The sequence below is a fragment of the Papio anubis genome, chromosome 14, assembly GCF_008728515.1.
Source record: "Papio anubis isolate 15944 chromosome 14, Panubis1.0, whole genome shotgun sequence".
Taxonomy (NCBI): domain Eukaryota; kingdom Metazoa; phylum Chordata; class Mammalia; order Primates; family Cercopithecidae; genus Papio; species Papio anubis.
Genome location: NC_044989.1, coordinates 59,762,123 through 59,779,063, shown reverse-complemented (window position 1 = coordinate 59,779,063; position 16,941 = coordinate 59,762,123). Strand labels below are relative to the sequence as shown.

Sequence of the window (16,941 nt, the reverse complement as noted above, 5' to 3'; positions counted from 1 at the left end):
CAGAAAGCTCTGTTTCTTGTAAAATTGTGTACTGCCCTTAATCCAGATAAAGAATCACTTCCACAGGAAAAAGTTTTGCATCATTTCCTGCCCACCCTTAAACTTTCCCTAGTAATGCCACCTTGCAGAGGAATGAGAGTATAACGACATTATGGAAGCTTCACTTGCACACAAGCTGCATGCCTAAAGTCTGTGGATGGAATAGCCTGTTATGTTTCTTTCTACAGGAATAAGTGCTTATTAATGAAAATGGTTAGTTGACTGTGGATCATGTTTCCCCAGGAATTCTGCAGAGGGAGAGCAAGCTAACAATTGCCAGGGGCATCTTTGCCTAGGTGGTTGTATGCACAAACTGTTTTGCTGGAATCCTACTCTTAAATTAGTTGAAAATCAGTTAGCTAATCATTTCATCAAGACTAAAAGTTACCAGAAATCTGGTTGAAAAGAAATGTCCATTTTGAAGTTTCAAGGGTCCATATTCTATATAGTTAATTGTCTTAGATTTTACATTTGGAATAAATCCAAAACAATGTTCAAAATTTAGCATTGATTCCCAGAAATCATTCAACTGATGGCAAAGCTATCTCCTAAATCAGGGAAGCTATGCCGTGTTTAACACACTGTCTTATTATTATGAGTTGTAGTTGCTAAAACTATGATAAACATCAGTTATACTGGATGATACCAAGAATTTTCTCATACCAGGTAATTTGTTTCTCATACAGAATTGTGTGCAAAAAAAAAAAAAAAGCTTTTATAATTTTTTGAAATTCTCATCTAGATTCACTGCTTTGGATATGAGGTTTTGAAAGACTCTTTCTCATTTAAATATTCAGTTGGTATAGCTTAGTTTGACAGCTGACCTTAACATGACACCCTCAACATTAAACATTATTATTTCCATAAGACCTGTAAAATTTGAAACATAATTCCACAGAACAATATTAATTCTAAGAAGTATTAGATCTTATGTCACAAACAGGGGCCCTACACATAGTTCTACAGGTCCCTTTCCTCTGGAGCCACTCAAAATCTCTAGCAAGTTCATATGTGCCCTATGACTCTCCAAGACAGACTTCTCCAAAATCTATCTGACTCCGGAAATTTTTATGGCAAGATACTTTGACGAACCACTAGCCTATGAAACATGCTTTGGCAGATGTTGGCTTTCTTTGAATTTTTTCTTCTTCACAAGAGGAAAAATGGAATATGAGAATAGGATCAGAGAAAGACATACAGCTGTCAGGGAAATGCATCAGAAAGGGATAATGGATGGCTTGGGCAACTAACTTCACTTGTTTTATATTTTTTGCCTCAAATAAGTTCTTCTATTAGACCCAGAGAGTTATCCACAAAGTCCACTTCTTATCGTCAGAGCTCATGCAAACCAGAACCATGGAAATTCTTCACAGAGGCTCTTTTCAATGTGTTGTAGAGGAAGCAATGGGATGTGGGCCAGATTCGATTTCCCTGCACTGGTAAGCTGTTTTCCCTAAGGCCTGCAAGAGCAGCACATGAATAGCTAGGAGCCAAATTTGGCCCATTTAAAATATTATTGCATTGTCCACCATAATGATAGTAATAACCTTGTAATGAGTGTGCATAGAGCTGGGCCCTGTACAAAACCCAGAAGGATCCACACTCCTTGCTGGTGCGCAGTGAATACCAAAGAGGCTTTCCATTCCCCATCCAGGGGAAGTCACTGTTAAAAAAGAAGATGATCACTTTCTTTCTGACATTCTGGCCTCTGGCCATGAATATTGAGAGCTGTTATCCTCTGAGGCTACTCATTTATTTCTCCAGAAGCCTTTAATGCTTACGGTAAGTATACTACCTTGTAACTTATGCAACCTTAAATAATGTTGGTTATCCGTTCCATAAACTATTCCTCAAAAAAGGTCAGATTCAATACCTAATATTGATGTAAGAGCTTCACCTAATTCCACTGAATATAGAAATCCATCTACAGATTTCTTTCTTCACATATAGAGAGATTTGCATCGACTCATCTAAACTCTTCTGGCATCTGGCACTCACACCTTCACAGCAATTTTCTTCACTTTTTAAACCTCTCTCTCTCTTTTTCTTTAAGAATTGGCAAGCAGACAATTTATTGATCATTCTCATTTTTTAAGAAAGGTTTAGAATAGCTTTCAAGAAATACAACCCATATAAAATACTATCTAGTAAAAAACGTTTGGAGAAGTTGAAAGTAAAAGAAAAATGGAAAGGGAGGAGTAGGACAGAGACATGACACAATGAAAGAAGAAAAACAGTTAACTTCAGAGCAAGGGAAGTTAATATTGAACTAATGCTATTCTTTGGTAAGACAGCTGTTAAAACAATTATATCAGGTAATAAGACATGTAAAGCAGCTATGAACAAGTTAATTGGCCTTATTTGAACATTTTAGGCAGGATTACCAACCCAAGTATTTCCTAATGGTGTGTTGCTGGGAACATCATTCTACAATAGTGATAATCCTTTATCCAACCACTCTATAGTGCCAAGAGGAAGTTTAGCTATTACAGTAAAGGTTAACCAAACCATTACATTCTTCTTTTGTTTCTATTATTGTTTTTGATATTGAGTTGCAGAATTGAAGAAGTGACTGAAAAGAGTTGTGGCAGGTATAAAATAAGTCACTTAGGTATTTCTTTAACTCCAACTTTGTTTCGGAATGCCATACTTGCTCGGAAATACTTTGTGCATTAGAGACAAAAATCGGGAATTGAGATATTTACAAAGTGACAGTTTTCAAATTCATGGTGCACGAAAAGTCTTGAATTCCTTGAAACTTCTTACCCATTCAGACCCTTGAGAAGGATATACACACCAAATCCCCGCTCTTGGGCAGCATGCCAAAAGCCTAGAGATTAAGGTCATCTAAAAATGGCTAGTGTTCCTAAACATGATATGATTTCGCAAGCTTAAACATGTCTGATGTTCTTTTCTAACCCTTGCTGGATGCTTCAACAATGTCTGCTGTCAATAATTTACCCTGACTGATTGAGTTTATACTTGCCTGCTTTGTGAATAACAGTGTTTGGATTATAAAGAAGAGATTGAGTTATCCTGCAGAGGGACTGTGCAATAAGCAGATTTTTCTCTTCTTTCATCCACAACATTATTTCAACTGGGAGCTGTAGTATGTGACTAATTAGCCAATGGAAGTCTGCTCTCTGGACTTTCTGGTGGTATATTTACATTGAATTCTGGTCTGATAATAAAGGTGTCACCCAGTGTAACACGTGACACACCCGGAGTGAAGAAGAAAAGTCTAAGGTAATGCAGAGCCTCTGTCAGTCCCCAAACTTTTATTTTTCACAAGCTTCAGCAATATCCCAAACAACAAAAGAAATATAACGGAACAGACACAAATTTTGAGGACATATTTTTTCCCCAGTATTTTTTAACAGGTACTACTGATGTCCCAGTGCTTTTGAGGGTCTTGTTTATCCTACTGGATGCTTTAGGAAGTTACCTCTATCAGCTCACCTAGAGCTGATCTCATTAATAAAAGAATGACTTTACAGAAAAGAGTTTCTAAAATTATACTCTAACTCAGAGTTGCAAGAGTTGGCTTTTCAGCCTGAAGATAAATTTCTTAAGCATTAAGCTTACTTTATCAAGCATTACACCTGACATTCTCTCATAAATTTTGCATATATTTTAACTAATTTTAATATTGTGTGGGCTTGGTTTATAATATTCTCATGCAGGTACTAAGGTTGAATCTTCTCAGTCATATATTAGTTGTAGGAATGCTTAACCCCTTCCAAAATATCACTCACTTAAAATCCCATCAGCTAAGTTTCCTCTTGTATTTGTTTATTTTTTGGTTATTTACCATGCATTTGTGTATGTTGGAACCAGCCATGCAGTCGCTGTATTCCTTTTTTGAGAGGGCAAATGTATTTTGACAAGGTTGCTATTGGAAACACTTTTTAAATATCTCATGTGTCACATCACAATCAGCATCATAATCTGGTCAGGTGGATTGATTTCAGAAGGCAGCAGAGGGCATTGCTTACAGGGGTCACAGACATTCAGATCATGGCAGGACTGTCATAGATGTTACTTTGTGAAGACACAAAGAACAATGTGATTGGAGAGATCAGTCTTCAATTAACTGTATTTTCTAGGAGGCTACCTTTACTTAGCCTCGCAACATGGGCCGTAGCTTTGACACTAAATCTGCACAAACACCTGGCTTAAGTGTTATGACGGACTGACTATTCAACCAAACCATACAAATGACCAATTCCGTACGAAAGCATGAACTTCAGTGTTGAACTGAATCAACCAACCTCCTCAATCCAAATGGTGAGTTTGTTCAGAAAGACAAAAGGCAGAAATTAAGGTATTTGTACCATAACTACTCTGTTTAAAGGATATCTAATGGGTTCTAAAATGAATTAATGTGGTTAGTTTGGTGGTTATAAGTTAATAGGACTCAAGAGAATTAAGGGAGAGCACTGACATATTGAGAAGATTATCCCACAAAGGGCAAAAAGGGTCAAAACCTATACTTCCTATGCCTATTACCTTTTCAAGAACAATGTTAATTAACAACATTACTGAGCACTAAGTATGTGTCAGGCCTACTGCTAAGGTCTTTACAATAATTATTTCATTTCATCCTCAGAACATCCCATGAGCTAGACACAGGCATGACTCAGGTGAGGTTATTGCACAAAATTAAAGTGGATACCAAAAATCTCAGTAATCAAAATAAATCGTATTTTAATATTTTTAAAATAAAAATAAATAAAAAAATTCATAACGAATAAAATATCAGAATTCAAAATAAAGATAGGTCATTGTCTTTTGTGATCCTGTATTATCATGCAATTGAACAGTAATTTTCAATCAGCCCAAGGTTCTGGTCCTGGGGTATCATTGCACACCCTGCAGGGTAAATTTATAAGGGTTGACAATGGCTGTGAACAGATTGGACAATGCAAAGCTTTAAATATTGACATGCTTTTCTGATTGTGGAACTTAGTAACTTTTTCCACTTGATTAAAAATATTAGAGGATATTTTATAGTGTGTGTAGTAGCACACCATTTTCCTTTTTGCTTCAGGCTCGAATATGACTTGGCACAGCACTGGAAACAGATATCATCATGGTTCTTTTTTTCAAAAATGAAGACTGAGTTTCCAGAGAAGGGAATAAACTTGCCCAAGCTTGCACAGCTAGGAAGTGGCAGAGCTCAGTTTTGAACGTAAGCAGTTTAAGTTCAAGCCTATCCTCCTAATCTGCTCTCTTAGAAAGTACAATACTCTATTAACCAGAAAATTCAAGTATCTAGCACACTTCATTCTCTGGACACTGGAGTTATTAATATGGTGTTGCTCAACTACATCCTTAACATTTTTAATTTTTAATACAATTCCTTCTAAGAAAGAAATTATACCTTTTGTAAATAGTATCCAGTGTATCTACCAATACTACTGTGAGGTAGGTATGAATACTCTGTTTGAGGGTACCACCATTAAGGAAATATTTAAATAAATGGCATTTTTAAATGCGGACCTTGATACTCTGCCTATGAGCATGCGAAAAAGGCATTAGAAAACCCTAGCATGTTCTCATCCTTTTGCAATAGGACACACTCCCTTGGCCAGACAGGGATCTCTTCTCAGGGTAAAATTTGAGAGACTCAAGTATTAAGCCATCATGTGAAAATAGTACCTTGCTTATTTTAAAAGTTAAAAACAGCACATATCTGGACATGTATATCATTTTGGCTCTGTGATAAGCTTAATATTTATTTTGCTTCTGTAAGCTGGTTTTTCTTGACCTGGGAAACAGTGGTTTTCTTTGAGCCATGAATGGTTATGTATACGAGTTTATTTAATTTTGTTTTGATGAATGAGAAGATTCTGAACAAGAGTACAATTTTGTATATGTATACATTGATGATAAGGAGGAGGAGGGAGAAGATGAGGAGTAGACAAATATTGTGCCTCTGAGAAAATTTCAGCGTGGTTCACTGTGGTAAGGAAAACCATCATACCATCAGCTGTGGGAAGTCCAGCTCTAGGACTCCCTAAATTATATTACAAATCACAAAAAGAGAGGAATTGGGAACTTACCTTTTCTTTTTTAACATCTGTTTTGCTGCAATGTTTTTTGTTGTTGTTTTTTGTTTGTTTGTTTGTTTGAGATGGAGACTGGCTCTGTCACCCAGGCTGGAGTGCAGTGGCGCGATGATCTCGGCTCACTGCAAGCTCCGCCTCCCGGGTTCACACGCTGCAATGTGTTTAAAGTTACAAATGCATTCTCTACAGCTACTTTCATTCATTAACTCTTGTATGGATTGATTCATTTATTCATTCACACTTTAAGACCGCACATATATAAAATACTATAGTATGCACTGAAGAAACAAGAAAGAAATTACATAGTTTCTGCCCTTAAGAACCAGATATGATGACAAGTATTTGTAATGACAATAATGTGTGTATACACAAAATAAAATGGGGCCACATCACAGTTGAATAGTCTGCTAGGTATATTAAGGAAGGCTTCCAAGAAGGAGTTACGTTTAGGCTCAGGTTTAAAATGATAAATAGAAGTTTGCCAATTGAGTAATGAGAACATGCAAAACATAGAAAATGCAAAAACACAGATGCCATGAGAACATGGCATGTTTGGGGAGTAAGTAGTTCAGCGTTGCTGAACCATAAAAAGTAACAAAGAAAAATCTAGAAATAAGGTGGTAGAGCTAGACAGAGGCCAGACTGATAGATATGCAGGGTTGCCATTCACATGGCATATTTGCATAGCCTTTATTCTGGAGAAACTGGGCAATAATTGAAGAGTTTTGCCAGGAAAGAGATATCATCAGATGGGAATGGTGAAAGACCACTCAGGTTTTATATAGAGTGTATATCAGAGGGATAAATACAAATACTGATGATCTAGGCTTTTTTTCTTGTTTTTAATTTTCAGGACCTCTATCTTCTTCCTTCAATTAAAGCTTCGTAATTAAAGAATGTGAATTTGGTTGTTTCAAAATTGGTTCATTTGATAGTTTGATATACTAAAACACATGCTGGCAAATCATGTCTGATAATCTTACAAACATTTGCAATTTTTAATTATTTTGCCATATGCAGATTAGTTCAGTAGAATGAAGCTCATTTTCATGCTTTGACTGAATCAAGACAAAATATGATCATATTGCCAAAAGGCCAGCCATATGCATTTTTGACCACAGAGAAGGGAATATGTGTTTCTTGTAAATACGAGCATTTTTTATTGTGTTCATATTCCTTTTAGGACCTTGCATTCAAATGCATGCCCTCCAAAAAGTTTAATTTTAGGTGGAAGCCCTCATTATTCTTCCTCCAACTAGCCATGGTTCCGTCTATGACAGTTGGAATTATTTCCTGGTGTTTCAGCACAATTCTGATAGTTTTCAATGTACTTACTATCAAAGGTTCGAAGTATGATGTCTCCTGATTAGCCAACATTCTTCTTTACAAACAGTCAGGTGAGATAGCATAGCAAAGACAACAATCCATTTCTATTCGGGTCATTATAAAATTGTACTTAAAAGTATCTTCTGTCTTTGCAGAACAATGTTATTCTAGGAGTCTGTGCTAGAATAAAATCCTAACGCAAAGGCTGTCTTAAAATGCTGAACCCAGAAGAATTTGGCATAAATAAGACATAGAGTTAGCTGACATGAGATATTACATGTATTCCATTGTTGACGAGGACAAAACTGGGCCACTATTGTCACAGGTGAAAAGTCTTTTCCAAAGTCTGCTCTGGTGCTTGTTAGATAAGGGGCTGCCTTGGTCTGAGTAACCTGAACAAGATTTATACACATCACTGAAATTGACTCCTGTGTACCGCCCGTCCTTGCTCACTAGGATTAACAGTGAAAGGGCAGCATGAGAGATATCAAGTGTGGAAACCTCAAACAACCTTCAGGGAAGTGCTAGGAGGCTGCTGAGGAGAAAACAGCCTTTATGAATCTACTCTTTTACTTGTGGCAGGTAGCAGCCTCTCTCCTGTACCCAGAATAGACCCCAAATTGCTCTTTTGGCCTGGGCAGGAACTTAAGTTGGTTGGAGGAACTTTCCATTTTAAAATGGTTAAAATACATTAAGTAAGCCAGAGTTCTGTCATCCTCTCAACAAAGAGTGAGATGCTTTACACAAACACACACACACACATACATGCACACGCACACACACACACGCACACACAAATCACAGAATCAAATGATGCTCCTTAGTGTGAAATTTTTTAATACACTATTGTGCCACAATCGCAGGGAAAGAATGCCTTTATGGAAAGCTGGAATTTATACTTGCTTAGTGTATGCTTTTACTGCATGGGGATCCTCTCTTGTATGCTCTTACTTGGTGACAATTCAGCTCATGTCTGTGCTCCTAGGGACTGAGAGATTTAAGTCCCTTTATGATCTATGCAGAAATTATCTCTTCTTCCAAACCATTGAATGTAGTGCGTGGGTGCAATGGCTGCCTTCCAGTGAGCTGAAAAGCTCTCATGACTTGGCATACAATCTTTCCCTTGGCCCTTCAGTAATGGCATTTCACTTAATACAATATGCCCCTAACTGAGTTTTAGTGATTTCAAATGAATTTAGTCTCCTTATCAATATCCTCTATTTGGTGGTGTGTTTGCTCTTCAGTGTGCTATGCCAATAAATCTAGCACAAGTGCTGCCTCCTTCCCTCTCAATTGTCTGGCCTCTCTCTATGAAAGCAAACACCAGGCAGCAGAAAAAGAGGCTCTCAAAAAACTTGTCTGTATCATAAATGTAAATATCAATAAACTCAGGAGGTTGACAAGGGCATGCTCTAATGGATTTGGCCATGTTGTTAGCTGTTTTACAAGCAAGATGCTGGAATACTAGGAAGCCCAAGCAGCTTGCTTGCAGTGCTAAAAGAACATGTCAAAAATTTAATCCAGAAAAATTGTTGGTGTGTTCAGAAACAGAACTCAATGAGTCCCATCATGAGGCAAGACAGCACAATCCTAGAAGGAAAGATGATGCATCTTGCAGGGTCTATCTGTAGATTCTCCATGATCTGTATAGAGAAATCAGGTGGCAAGTGATTTTAAAAAATACTATTTTCCAAGCTGGAAGATTCTAAGAAAACTCTTTTCACTCTGTTTTGTTTTTGCTTATGTTTTAGTATGCTTTCTTCTCTTTTTTGATCTCTATTTTTATTTTTATAGATACATAATATGTACAAACATTTATGGGGTACATGTGACATTTTGTTACATGCATACAATATGTAAAGGTCAAGTCAGGTTATTTAGGATATCCATCACCTCAAATATTTATGATTTCTATTTGTTGTGAATATTTTAAGTCCTCTCTTCTAGCTATTTTGAAATATACAATACATTGTTGTTAACTATAGTCATGCTATTCTGCTATCAAACGTTAGAACTTGTTCCTTCTATCTAATTGAATGTACCTGTTAACCAACCTCTCTTCATCCCCTCACTCCTTCACATACACACCCTCTCAGCCTCTGGTAACTATCATTCTACTCTCTACTTTGGCAAGATCAACTTTTTTAGCTCACACATATGAGTAAGAACATTGCAATATTTGTCTTTCTGTGCCTGGTTTATTTCTCTTAATATGATGACCTGCTGTTCAATTCATGTTGCTTCAATTAGAATTTTATTTTTTAATGGCCTCATGGTATTCCATTATGTGTATATACCACATTTTCTTTATCCATGCATCCATTGATAGACACTTAGGTTGATTCCATATCTTTGCTATTGTGCACAGTGCTGCAATAAACATGTGAGTGGCAGGGAGGTATCCCTTTGATACACTGATTTTCTTTCCTTTGGATAAATACCCAGTAGTGGGATTACTAGTTCATATGATAGTTCTATTTTTGGTTTCCTTGAGAAATCGCCACACTGTATTTCATAATCATTGTACTAATTTACATTCTCATCAATGCATAAGAGTTCCCTTTCCTCCATATCCCCACCAGCAACTATTGTATTTTGTCTTTCTAGAATAGGCATTCTAACTGGGTAGGATGATATCTCACTGTGGTTTTGATTTGTATTTCCCTGATGTTTAGTGATGTTGAACATTTTTTAAATATACCTGTGGGTCATTAGTGTGTTTTCTTTTGAGAAATATCTATTCTGATTTTTGCCCACATTTTAGTGAGATTATTTGGTTTATATTACTGGTGAGTTATTTTGAGTTCCTTGTATATTTTGGATATTAGCCCCTGTCAGATGAATAGTTTGCAAATATTTTCTCCCATTCAACATTATTCATTCTGTTAACTGTTTCCTTTACCGTGCAGAAGTTCAGTTCAATATAGTCCCATTTGTCTGTGTTTGTTTTTGTTAGCTAACTTTTGAAGTCTTGACTAGGCAAATATCCTGAAGAGTTCCCCTGTGTTTTCTTCTAATACATTTATAATTATAGGTTTTTACACTTAAGTCTTTAATTCATTTTGAATCTACTTTTATATATGCTGAGAGAAAGGAACTAAATTTTATTCTTCTGCATATAGAGATCCATTTTTTTTCCAGAACCATTTATTGAAGAAAGTGTCCTTTCCCCTGCATGTGTTTTTGGTGCCTTTGTTGAAAATCATTTGGCTGTAAATACATGAATTTACTTCTGGGTTCTTCAATCTATTCCATTGGTCTGTATGTCTGCATTAATTCCAATACTATGCTGTTTTGGTTACTATTGCATTGTAATATATTTTGAAGTCAGGTAATGTGATACCTCCAGCTTTGTTCCTTTTGGTTATGATTGCTTTGTCTATCTGGGCTTTTTTTTGCTTCCATGCACATTTAGGATTGTTTCTCTATTTCTGTGAAAATTATCATTGGTATCTTGATAGGGATTGTATTTAATCTGTAGATTGCTTTGGGCAGTATTCTAATTTTAATATTATAATTTTTCTAATCCATGAGGATGGAATGTCTTCTCATTTGTTTGTGTCTTCTTCAATTTTTTCATCAGTGTTATGTAGTTTTCCTTGTAAAAACATTTTTAAACATTTTTGAAGAGATGGACTCTCACTATGTTGCCCAAGCTAGTCTTGAACTACTGGCCTCAAGTAATCCTCCCCTGTCAGCCTTCCAAAGAGCTGGGAATATAGGCATGAGCAATTGTGCCCAACCAAACTTTTTACTTTCTTGGTTAAATTTATTCCTAGGCCTTTTATTTTACTTTTTATATCTATTATAAATTGGATTGACTTATTGATTTCTTTTTCAGCTAGCTTATTACTGGTGTGTAGAATTGCTACTGATTTTGTGTGTTGATTTTGTATCCTGCAACTTTACTGAATTTTTTTTTTATCAGATCTAAGTGGTTTTTGGTGGTGTTTTTAGTTTTTTCTCAGTACAAAATTATATCTTCTGCAAAGAAGGACAATGTAACGTCTGCTTTTCCAATTTGGATGCCTTTTATTTCTTTCTCTTGCTTCATTGGTCTAGCTAGGATTTCCAGTAGTATGTTGAATAGGAGTGGTGCAAATGGGCATCCTTGTCTTGTTCTAGTTCTTAGAAGAAAGGATTTCAGCTTTTCTCCATTTGGTATGATGTTAGCTGTGGACTTGTCATATATGGCCTTTATTATGTTGAGGTATGCTCTTTCTATGGTAGTTTGTTGAGAGTTTTTCTTTTATCATTATGAAGAGACATTGCATTTTGCCAAATAATTCTTCTGTGTCTATTGAAATGATAAGATTTTGTCCTTCATTCTGTTGGTGTATCAGATTCATTGATTTGTCTATGATGAGCCATCTTTGCATTCCTAGTGTAAACTCCACTTGATAATGGCATATTATCTTTCTGATGTGCTGTTGGATTTGGTTTGCTAGCATTTGCTGGGGACTTTTGTGTCCATGATAAACAAGAATATTGAATTGTAGCATTCTCTCTTTTTTTGTTGTGTCTTTGGTTTTGATATCAGGGTAATGCTGTCCTCATAAAAGGAGTTAGGAATAATTCTTTTCTCTTCCATTTTTTTGGATAGTTTCAAGAGAATTCATGTCAGTTCTTCTTTGTAAGTGTGGCAGAATTTGGCAGCAAAGTCATCCCATCCTGGGGAGACTTTTTATTACTAATTCAACCTCATTATTCATTACTGATCTGTTTAGGTTTTCTATTTCTTTCTGACTTAATCTTGCTGGGCTATATGTGTCCAGGAATTTATTCATTTCCTACAGATTTTCCAGTTTCTTATCACATAGTTGTTCATAATAGCCTCTGATGATCTTTTATATTTCTGTAGTATCAGTTGCTATGTCTCCTTTTTTGTTTGTTTGTTTTTCCTTTGGTTGATTTGGGACTTCTCTCCTTTTTTCTTAGTTCAGCTAGCAGTTTATCAATTTTGTTTACTTCTTGAAAAAGAACACTTTTCATTTTGTTGATCATTTGTATGCTTTTTAGTCTCGATTTTGCATAGTTCTGTTTAACGTACATGTGTGTATAGTTTCCAAAGTTTCCCTTGTTATTGACTTCTAATTGTATTTCATTGTGGTATGATAAGATACTTGATATGATATTGATTTTCAAAAATTTTAAAGACTTGTTTTGTGGCCTAATGTTGTAGTCTAAACTAGAGTGTTCTGTGTGCTGATGAGAAGAATCTGTATTCTGTAGCTGTTGGATAAAATATTCTGTAAATGTCTGTTAGGTCCATTGGTCTAAAGTGCAGTTTAAATCCAGTATTTCTTTGTTGCTTTTCTGTGTAGATGATCTGTCTAATGCTGACAATGGGGTGAATGCTGAGAATAGAGTCGATCTCTGTTTTTTTTTTTTTTTTTTTTTCAGTCTAATATTTGCTTTATATATCTGAGTGCTCCAGTGTTGGGTGCATATATATTTAGAATTTTTATATGCTTCTGCTAAATTTATACCTTTATAACTCTATAATCATCTTTTCTGCCCCTTTTACTGTTTTCAACTTAAAGTATCTCTTATCTGATATAAGTATAGTTACTCCTGCTCAGTGTTGGTTTCTGTTTGCATGGAATATCTTTTTGCATTCCTTTACTTTTAGTTTATACGTGTCTTTACAGATGAACTGAGGTTTGTTTATTTGTAGACAGCATACTGTTGGGGCGTGCTTTTTGTTTTCTCTTATATCCATTCGGCTGGTCTATATGTTTTACGTGAAAAGTTTAATCTGTTTATATGCAGGGTTAATATTGATATCTGTGGATTTATTCCTGTCGTTTTGTTAATTGTTTTCTGGTTGTTTTATATATATATCCTGTGTTCCTTTCTTTCTCTCCTATTGTTTATCATTGCAGTTCACTGGTTTTCTGTAGTGGTAACATTTGAGTTCTTTCTCTTCTCCATTTATGTATTTGCTTTGCCAGTGAGTTTCATACTTCCATGTGTTTTATTGATGGTAGATATTGTCCTTTTGCTTGCAGGTGTAAGCATTTCTTGCAGGGCTAGTCTAGTGGTAATGAATTCCCTAAGTTTTTGCTTGTCTGGGAAATACTTTATTTCTCCTTCATTTTTGAAGGGTAACTTTCTTGGGTATAGTATCATTGACTGACAGGATTTTTTTTTTCCTTTAGCACTTTGAATATATTATTCCATTATTTCTGGCCTATAAGGTTTCTGCTGAGGAATCTGCTGTTAGTCTAATGTGGGTTCCTTTATATGTGACTAGAAAATTTACTCTTGCTGTTTTAGAATTCATTCATTGTCTTTGACTTTGGACAATTTGAACATAATGTGCATTGGAGAAGATTTCTTTGGATTGTATTTATTTGAGAATGTTGCATCTTGCTGTATCTGGATGTCTAACCTGGATATGAGAAGTGGGAAGTTTTCAGTTGTTATTTTTTTGAACAAATTTTCTATGCCTTTGCTATTCTCTTTACCTTCCAAAACACCCAATTTTCAATATTTGGTTGCTTTATGGTATCCCATGTGTCACATAGGCTTTGTTTATTCTTATTTATTTACTTATTTTTGTCTGACTGGGTTATTTCAAAAGATCTGTTTTCAAGTTCTGAAATTCTTTCCTCCACTTAATCCAGACTATTGCTGAATTTCTCAATTGTGTTTTTAAAAATTCATTCAATAAATCCTAGCATTTTTATTTTTTTTAACAATATCTGCTTTTTTGGTGAACGTCTTATTCATATTATGAGTTTTTTTTCTGATTTGCTTTTCTGGTTTATCTGTGTTCTTTTGTGTTCCACTAAACTACTTTGATATCATTATTTTGAATTTTTTTAGGTATTACATAATTTTTTACTGGAATCGATTGCTAGAGAATTCTTGTTTTTCTTTGAACATGTCATATTTCCTTGCTTTTTCATGTTTATTGTGTCCTTATATTGACATCTGTACTTTTGATATAATAATTGCTTCTTCCAATTTTGGGGATTGGCTTTAGTAGGGAAAGACATTTTCCCATAAATGTATCTATGGCGTTGGTTGGGTAGATCACTTTGACTTTGTTTCTGGATACTTGCAGTAATGTAGGTTCTCTATGATTTCTCAAGCTGTAAACAGCATCAGTGGTGTCTGCAATTTCCTCAGTGGCTTAGGCTGCAATTGTTGGTGGAGGCTGTGATGAGGCTTTGCTGGGAATGGGGATGTCCGGTGGGCCATTTCTTGGGCCCCAGTGATGGCAGCAGAGGGCTGAGCATGCCTGTCCTTGGCACCACCTCACAGTGTAGAGTCATTTATGTTAGAGGTCCAAGAGAACTGATTCTTGGGCCTCCAGGAGGCTTGCCCAGGCGCTGGCAGTGGCAGTGGTGAACTGGGTGGGTGGACAAGACCTCAGGTCCCTGGGCAGAATCCATGGTGTGGGCAATAGTGGCAGTGGTTGTAGGACAACCCTTGGATTCTCCAGCAGCATGTGCTGGTGTTAGCAGCTCTTGCTACAGCATGGGTGAGTCAGTCCTCAGACCCCCAGGTGGTACATGCAGGTGGCTACCAGCAATGGTAGTGGTGGTAGGCTAGACGGGCTCATCCTCAGATTCCCAGAGGAATACACAGATGCCAGCAGTGGTGGATGGAGCAGGGCAATCCCCAGGCCTTTGCATAGTGTGCTTGGCTGCTGGCAGCAGGTGTTCTGTGCCTATTGTTGAGCTCTCTGGTGGTATGCACGTTCACTCAAGGTGACCAGTGGGGCAGGGTAACACCCAGACCCACAAATAGTGTGCTTGGGCACTGACAAGTGAAGAGTATTGCCCGACTGGGCAAACATGTCCTCAGGCACCCTGGCAGTGCACATAGGTACAGGCTGTGATGGGCACAGTGGGGCTATCCTCAGGTCCCCATGCAGTATGCTCAGAAGGCAATAGAAGTAGTCACAGTGGGCAAAGAGAGCCTGTCTTTAGAGCATATGCAAGAGGACAGGGCCCTGCTGCTGATGGGGGCAGTGTTGCTGTCAATGGCAGCAGCCCCAGGCAGGTGACTCTCTGGCTCTGGGAGCACATACTTTGGTTCCCTTTGACTCAGGGACAGCCTCCCTGCTGTACTTCATCACCTATTATCCAAAGTGTAGGATACTCTTTAGACTAGAGTGCTGGGGTCCCTATCATACTCCTGGGTTCAACTGGCATTGCACTGCTGCAGCCCTCTGGGTGGACACAAGGGAATATCAGTGAGGCTCCAGGGATGTGGAGATTCAGGGGTTGTTGGGCCCCAGGACAGGATGCAGTAGGTGGGGTTGGGCTCTCAAAATGGTACCATACTGCAGGTGCTTGTGTTTCGAGGAGCGTGTGGGACCCAGCATGAACTTCTTCTTAAAACAATGCCATTAAACATTTTCCAGGCAGCTCCCTATACTAGTTTCAGCACCCTCAATGGTCGAGAGACCCTCCCATGGCTAGGACTGCTGGAATCCACAGTGTAAAGGTGGACTTCTGGGGATGATATATTTTACTCTTTCCCCAAATGGGGAGCTTCTCCAGGCACTCAGTTGATCCCAACAAGGCTGCTGCCTTGCTTCCCGCTCCTTTCCTGCCTCATGTGTTTTCCATCACTTCTCTGCTGAATTCTAATGCTCTCTCGGGTCCTCTATTCAATGTGTGATTATCTACTCACTATTTTGGTTCTTTGTGGAGGAGGTGAGTGTTTTGTGCCTCTAGGTCTTGTAGCCTATCAGTGCAATGGAGGGTCTAGGTCTCTGTTCCCAGAATACCTTGGACCTTCTGACAAATAGATGTTTTCCTTTTGTTGGTAAGTATTCAGTGGAATATTGTTTCCTTTTTAAGATCTTATACCAACTAACAAGTTTCCTTTCTGGATAGTCTGCATGCAGACAGGCTGACCTCCGGAATGCTGCAGTTAGACTTGCCCAGTTATGGAGGCAAACAATTCCCAGGATCACCAGAGGGAGTTGATCAGTTAAAAACCCAGGAAAGCCTAAGATGTAGTTCCAGTGTGAGAGTCAGCAGGCTCAAGACTCAGGATGAGCTGATGTTTCAATTCAAGTACAAAGGCTGGAAAAAGCTAATGTCCCAGTTTGGAGGCAGCCAGGCAGGAACTCTCTTCTTTTTTAAATTAAACTTTTCATTTTGAGATGATGATAGATTCACATGCAGTTGTAAGAAATAAGATAGCAAGAACTCCTGTGTCCTTTCCCTAGCTATTCCACCTAGCTATTCCACACAATATTTTTTTTTTTGAGATGGAGTCTCCCTCTGTCACCCAGGCTAGAGTGCAATGGCGCGATCTCGGCTCACTGCAACCTCTGCCTCCCTCGTTCAAGTAATTCACCTGCCTCAGCCTCCCGAGTACCTGGGATTACAGGTGCACACCACCATGCCCGGCTAATTTTTGTATTTTTAGTAGAGACGGGGTTTCACCATGTTGGTCAGGCTGGTCTGGAACTCTTGACCTCGTGATCCACCCGCCTTGGCTTCCCAAAGTGCTGGGATGACAAGCGTGAGCCACC

The 16,941-nt window shown here is 37.6% G+C and overlaps 1 long non-coding RNA gene across 7 annotated transcripts in view; it reads left to right on the top strand.

Annotated features, from left to right (window-relative positions):
- Positions 1-773: 773 nt before the first annotated feature.
- LOC103876976 overlaps positions 774-16,941 on the top strand; it is a 146,633-nt gene continuing 130,465 nt past the window's right edge. For 2 of the 7 annotated variants that reach the window (XR_001894152.3, XR_001894154.3), the window contains exons 1-2: positions 774-4,326; positions 5,090-5,230. This is a non-coding gene — a long non-coding RNA (uncharacterized LOC103876976). The remainder of the gene's footprint in view (positions 4,327-5,089; positions 5,231-16,941) is intronic. The other 5 variants (XR_001894151.3, XR_001894156.3, XR_001894153.3 and 2 more) reach the window with 5 other exon arrangements.